We start from the raw sequence: 7,041 nt of genomic DNA on the forward strand, positions 1-7,041 counted from the left end.
ACAGAAATTAATGCAGATTCTTAGATTCTGTTTAGTAGGGGCCTGATGTTCCACAGTGGGTCATTCTTTTCACTCTTAAACTCAACATCATTGATAACTTAAAGGGAAGTGTGGATCTCTGTTTATGGATCTAGAGATGATTGGTACACTTGTCGTTATGTTCCAGAATATTTTATGTTTTGGGCATGACATGTACAGATATAAACCAAACATTTTTTATGTCTTTTGGTGTGGTGTTACCAGTATCTTTTTCTGGTTAGGAAATGCTGAAAAGTCTTCAAGATTTTGGCATCTATCTACTGCCTAAAGTAGAGATATTAAGAGAGACAGTATTATCTCTGAATACTCATTTCTTTTACACCAGCCTTGAATCTTGACATACCAAACTGAGGAAATACACATTTTAACTTTTGCAACAAATGTTATAATCTAAATACACTGCCCACTGACCTAGCAAACTATTTTCCATTTTATTATCACCACTTAAAATCTGTAGTTCTACATGCATTCTAATTACATTGTCACTTTTCTATCTGGTTCTGTCTTTTTCTTGTTTGTGGTTTCTTTTTTGATTGTCTTTTTTTATTTTGCTCCGCTTGCCCTTTAGCTCCAACCCTTGTCTAAGTAAACCCAGCTGTTCCTGCTAATTGTTGTCATGAGGTCTTTGTATATAAGCCCCGTTTCAGTGTTGTTGTTGTTGGGCATTTCAACTACTTGTGCTTGTTGGTTTGTACTAGCGGGTTTTAATTTTGTCAGTCTGACTTTTATAGTATTAAACTTTTGTGTCTTTGAAGTACCTTTGTCTTGTTTTTCTAGTTTAGTTTGTGTCTTGCTTGCTTTGCTCTCTTCTTTTAGCTTTTAGTCTACTGTGACCAAGTGCAGTTAATTCTAGAGTTTGTTTGTTAGCATTTAGCCCCGTCCTACCTTAGCTTTGATTGGTCAGTCCCTTGTGTTTGTATCAGTTTTTCGTTTCTAATATAGTTCTCCTGTTTCCTGTCTCTGTTTTCTTGTTGTTTACCTGTTCCAAGTTTCAGTCTAGTTCTATGTATTTAGCCTAGTTTCCAAGCTTCCTTTCTCTAGCTGTGTTTAGTTTCTTTATTTCAAGTCTTATAACTCTTGTATTGTCTGTTTATTTTGTATTATCTTGTTTGCTTTTGTCATTAGTTATTTTTTTCCAATCTTGCTTGGTTTTCTGTTTTAATAAAATTGTTATATTGCATTTGCGTCCACCTCCATGACCTCCACCCACCATCACATATGTTGTGAATAAATGTGCTATAAATGAAAAGCACATTATTATTACTGATGTTTATGTTACTGATTAGAGATTTTATATCTTTCTAAAATGGGCATGTTCAAAATTGGCCGTTGCTTTGTGAATGCTGCCATTCGAGCACCGGTGCAGACCACTTAAACAGACCTAAAATCCTTAGGGGTTCAGACTCAGCTCACTTTTAGTCAAACTCAAAACTTTGAAATATGAACATACAAACAGAACAAAGATGACTAAACTGATCAAAAATAGTGAACCTCCTCCCCTTATAAAAACCTTTCTCTTTTGAGAATAGAATAGAGTTTAGAGAATTTTGAATAGACAGTGTCCTCTAAAATACATGACATAAACACACATGACTGAATGCATATATGATAATATATGCAAAACAGAAGTGGTGTCACATTGTTTCTGACTGATATCTAGAGTATTTTGGTAGATTATATATACTCCACCTCCTTTGCCTGATAATCTTGGGCTGTGTATATAACTATAGCCTACAGGGGTGGTTTCATTTAGTGCTGAATATTCATCCTGTTTAACCCACTTTTCTATGAGACAGAAAACGTCAAATTTATGATCACTTATAAATTAATTCACCATGACTTCTTTTGAGTTTAGCAATCTTATATTGAGTAACCCAAACTTTAGATCTGAGGTGTTGCTGCTATCATCTGAATATGATCTAATATTGATTAGGTTGTTGAAACAAGCTGATTGAGTTTTTCTAAGTTTAGATTTAACTCACGACAAAGATACAGTCACAATACAGTTGAAGCTTGGTGGCGACTCAAAGGCAGTTAGCAGACGGTTGGTTTAGGCTGTCTGTCTGTGGCCTGGTCCTGGCTCTGGATTGTCAAAAGCTGTCTCCCCTAACCAGGGCACTTTTAACAGGCTCTTCAGTTGGTGATTTGCTGAGTGGAGCAAATTTGTTTGACCCACCAATTGGAGGAGCGTGGTGTTCCAGTGGGCTAGCTTTGGTGTCAGCGTTAGCATTAGCCTTGGCTTTCCGGCTATGTCACAGAAAAGTCATCCATTCACCCGGTGAGGAGCAGGCAGCAGCCGTAGTGCCTCTCTAATAAATACTCCTGTGGAGATAATCAATGGAAGAAATCTGCAGACAGTTAATATGTAAGAACAGAAAAAACAAATAACAGAAAAACCAGGGCAAAACAACTTCTTCCAAACAAATTCAGCCTACAGGTACAGAAATTAATGCAGATTCTTAGATTCTGTTTAGTAGGGGCCTGATGTTCCACAGTGGGTCATTCTTTTCACTCTTAAACTCAACATCATTGATAACTTAAAGGGAAGTGTGGATCTCTGTTTATGGATCTAGAGATGATTGGTACACTTGTCGTTATGTTCCAGAATATTTTATGTTTTGGGCATGACATGTACAGATATAAACCAAACATTTTTTATGTCTTTTGGTGTGGTGTTACCAGTATCTTTTTCTGGTTAGGAAATGCTGAAAAGTCTTCAAGATTTTGGCATCTATCTACTGCCTAAAGTAGAGATATTAAGAGAGACAGTATTATCTCTGAATACTCATTTCTTTTACACCAGCCTTGAATCTTGACATACCAAACTGAGGAAATACACATTTTAACTTTTGCAACAAATGTTATAATCTAAATACACTGCCCACTGACCTAGCAAACTATTTTCCATTTTATTATCACCACTTAAAATCTGTAGTTCTACATGCATTCTAATTACATTGTCACTTTTCTATCTGGTTCTGTCTTTTTCTTGTTTGTGGTTTCTTTTTTGATTGTCTTTTTTTATTTTGCTCCGCTTGCCCTTTAGCTCCAACCCTTGTCTAAGTAAACCCAGCTGTTCCTGCTAATTGTTGTCATGAGGTCTTTGTATATAAGCCCCGTTTCAGTGTTGTTGTTGTTGGGCATTTCAACTACTTGTGCTTGTTGGTTTGTACTAGCGGGTTTTAATTTTGTCAGTCTGACTTTTATAGTATTAAACTTTTGTGTCTTTGAAGTACCTTTGTCTTGTTTTTCTAGTTTAGTTTGTGTCTTGCTTGCTTTGCTCTCTTCTTTTAGCTTTTAGTCTACTGTGACCAAGTGCAGTTAATTCTAGAGTTTGTTTGTTAGCATTTAGCCCCGTCCTACCTTAGCTTTGATTGGTCAGTCCCTTGTGTTTGTATCAGTTTTTCGTTTCTAATATAGTTCTCCTGTTTCCTGTCTCTGTTTTCTTGTTGTTTACCTGTTCCAAGTTTCAGTCTAGTTCTATGTATTTAGCCTAGTTTCCAAGCTTCCTTTCTCTAGCTGTGTTTAGTTTCTTTATTTCAAGTCTTATAACTCTTGTATTGTCTGTTTATTTTGTATTATCTTGTTTGCTTTTGTCATTAGTTATTTTTTTCCAATCTTGCTTGGTTTTCTGTTTTAATAAAATTGTTATATTGCATTTGCGTCCACCTCCATGACCTCCACCCACCATCACATACATACTTTATAAACCCCTTATCACTCTGTTCTTAAACAGCCAAGATGCCTGCAGGACTACTAAAGAGCATTATTTGACAGGTGGATGCAGTGCTGCAGTGACACTGACCTGGTGGTGTTAGCGTGTGTTAAGCTGATATGAGTGGATCAAACACAGCAGTGCTGCTAGAGTATTGACAGTAAGTGTCATTGCTGTCCTGTGGGCAACATCCAGTGACCACTGATGTAGGACTAGAGGACACAGACAAACCAGGTTTCATTCAGTAGTTTTACTGAATAACACTGCATTATTCTAAAAATTCACCAAATTGCAAATGCAATGCTTATTTTTTTTATTTAATTATTTTTTAGAAAAGGTAATAAAACAGTATTAAATTTGCATAATTGTAGTCTCTTACTGGGTTTTTTCCCCTCCATAAAATTGAAGATTGGAATTGACGATTTTTTAAATAAGCAGAAAGTTGTCAATGTCTAATGTTCATTGTGAAATACATGGTTAGAGTAAGAGTAAATACTTAAATTAAAGTTTGATTTTTCCAGATAATTTAACAAATTAGTTTTTCTAATTTGTTACTAATTTGTTAACTGTTTTTTTCCATATTTGGTAAGTAATATGAATGCCCAGATATGACAGCTAACATTTTTATCACTGAGTAATTAACAAAAAATAAATTTGAAACATTTTAGTAGTCAGTATATTAAGTTTTATAAATATAAAATATTTTTTTTAGGAAGTTACAAATAACCTTAACCTAAGACTTTTGACAGTTTTTTATAAGGAATAAGGATCAGCAAGTTCAAGCTCCTTGCAGTGCTGACTCATAAAAATAGTGGGTGGGAAAGAATCTGACACACAGAGGCAAGGACATTGCCAAAAGTGGCTTTGGGGTGTCCAGAGCAGCTGAAGCACAGGTCAGACCTCAGGCCATTTTCAAGGCTAAGAACAACAGCTTAAAGAAGAGAGTGGTCATACTTCCGGAACTGGAGCTGCCTAGCTGAGGTAATGCCACCTAGAACCTAGCACTGTAACTCAGCTTCATGCATGGTGCAATTAAAAGTAGTCTTTATGTAATTGGAACCACTAATTTGTACTAAATCAATACTAATATATACATTAAATCAACTTATATTTATTGAATTATTCATGTGTTTTATTCTCCACACTGCTAATACAATTTAAATATATTTATATGCTTAGTGTATTATAGGTATGTACATGTAATTTGCAAGTATTGTAATTTGTAATGCTATATATTGTATTTTGTGTTACTTTCTTTTAATCTCTAACAATTTTGACATGGTCTGTTTGTGTTAGTGCCTTTTATTTTATTTTTTATAATTTAAGCACATATTCAATATGTTTTTAGAGGTCAGCTCAAAGAAATATACTTAAATTGTATTAGAAGAACGGCAAAAACATATGAATAATATACTCCGTATATTTTAAGTTGATAACTTAAACTTTAATGATAACTTGATATCATTTAAATTACATATTAGTATTAATTTAGTACAAATTAGTGATTGCAAAATAATACAATTTTACTTTTTTTTCCACTAAGGAAAAACAAATCTTTTGTTTAAAAGGGCAGAACATCCATCTTAATCAGAATATATCTACATTGGTGAAAATATTGAACATCGAAACATATTTTGGAGGAAAAGTAATAGTGAGTTGCTCAGTCCATCATGCATCATTGCCTTGTGCACAAGAAAACAAACAAATATCTACAGGCAGCTTTAGAGAAGACATTTGAGGACATAAGATCAAAGAATTGTCAATAGACCATAACAAGGTCATGCAGGCTACATGAAAAGGAATGAATAACCGCATGGGTGAGTTTAATAAAAGTAAACGGCTTGGTGTGCCACAGAAAAGAAGTAGATGAACAAAAAGAAACATTCTCTCTTAAAGCAAAACTTATTAAGAAGGTCCAGCACACTTGGGTCAAAGTACATAAAGTGAAGAGAAGAAAGGGCAAGCTCAAGATTTACCATAAGCTACAATTCACTAGAAATCTTCATGAACTCACAGGGTGATTCTTAAAGTCAGTGTAGAGAGCATGTACCCCACAATGGAAGGAATGCAAGCAGAAAAAGAAATAAAAGGAGCAAATTACTGCTTCTGCTCTAAAGCATGTCCCCTCTTCTTTATAACAAGCTTTGGTGTTTCATACCAATGTCTTTGTTAACATGCAATCTTTATTATGTGATTGTGTTTTACAGAAAATATGGAGGGCAGGACTAATAAATGCAGAAATGAAAAAAGGAGGAAGTTTTGTACATAATAAATAACACTGGCATCAGTGATTTTCTTTTACATTTTATTTAAAAATAAACACTAGATGATCTACCACCAAACATCAAAGAAGACCAAGAACATTTTGCGAACACTCAAAATGAAATAAGACAAATTCAGCAGTCTTCCTTTCTCTGTGAGATATGTGTGTAAATGTTGTAGAGTGTGCTGAGCTTGCAAACAACGTAACGCAACGTAACATAAGCCCAAATCCAGAAACACACACAAACGGAGCATGTTCCCGTTTTATTTCCTATTATTTATTTATATAAAACTATGTAAATGACCCCGTCCAGCTCCACTGGGCAATAACGCTGTGTGTGAGGCTCTGAGTTCTTTCTTGAGTTACTGAACCTGAACATGCCCACAAACGAAGCCACGGTTCACGCTGAAATCATTTTTTTCTGGTTCGCAAACTAGTTTATGTCGGTGGAAACATGTCGAATGGTTCCAAATTTAGTTCATGAACTGGAACCATTTTATTTCCTCGCTGCTGGAAAAGTGCTATGTGAAATATGGCTGAACTAACAACAAATGGTGTTGTAGTGCCACCGTGTGTAATATGCTAATACCAATAGCATGATATGAAATAACGTTCTTACTCACGCGTGCACCTTTTAACATTAGGAGTCACCAAACATAAATAATCTAAAATTAATTTAATATGTTAAGTCCATTGACAAAAGCAGCTTTAAAGAATTCAGGGTTCTAGCCACAAGTGTTTGATACTGAGGTAACAGTGGCAAAAAAAATACTCCCTCAAGAACCTGAGGAAGAAACCTTGAAAGGAACCATAACACAAATGCTCCTCTGGTTAACATTAGAGCAATGAAATGAAAACAATAAAAGCAGTATGAATGAAGATTTATGCATTTACAATTGTGGTTATATAACAAAAGGAGACAAAATAGGTAATTATAGTCATACACAAAATAAGATGTAAAATATCCTATGCCAATCCATTAGAGCTTCACATAGGGCCCACCCCACCCTCTTCCTATTGGCAG

This window comes from Hoplias malabaricus, chromosome 3, assembly GCF_029633855.1.
Source record: "Hoplias malabaricus isolate fHopMal1 chromosome 3, fHopMal1.hap1, whole genome shotgun sequence".
NCBI classification, from domain to species: Eukaryota; Metazoa; Chordata; class Actinopteri; order Characiformes; family Erythrinidae; genus Hoplias; species Hoplias malabaricus.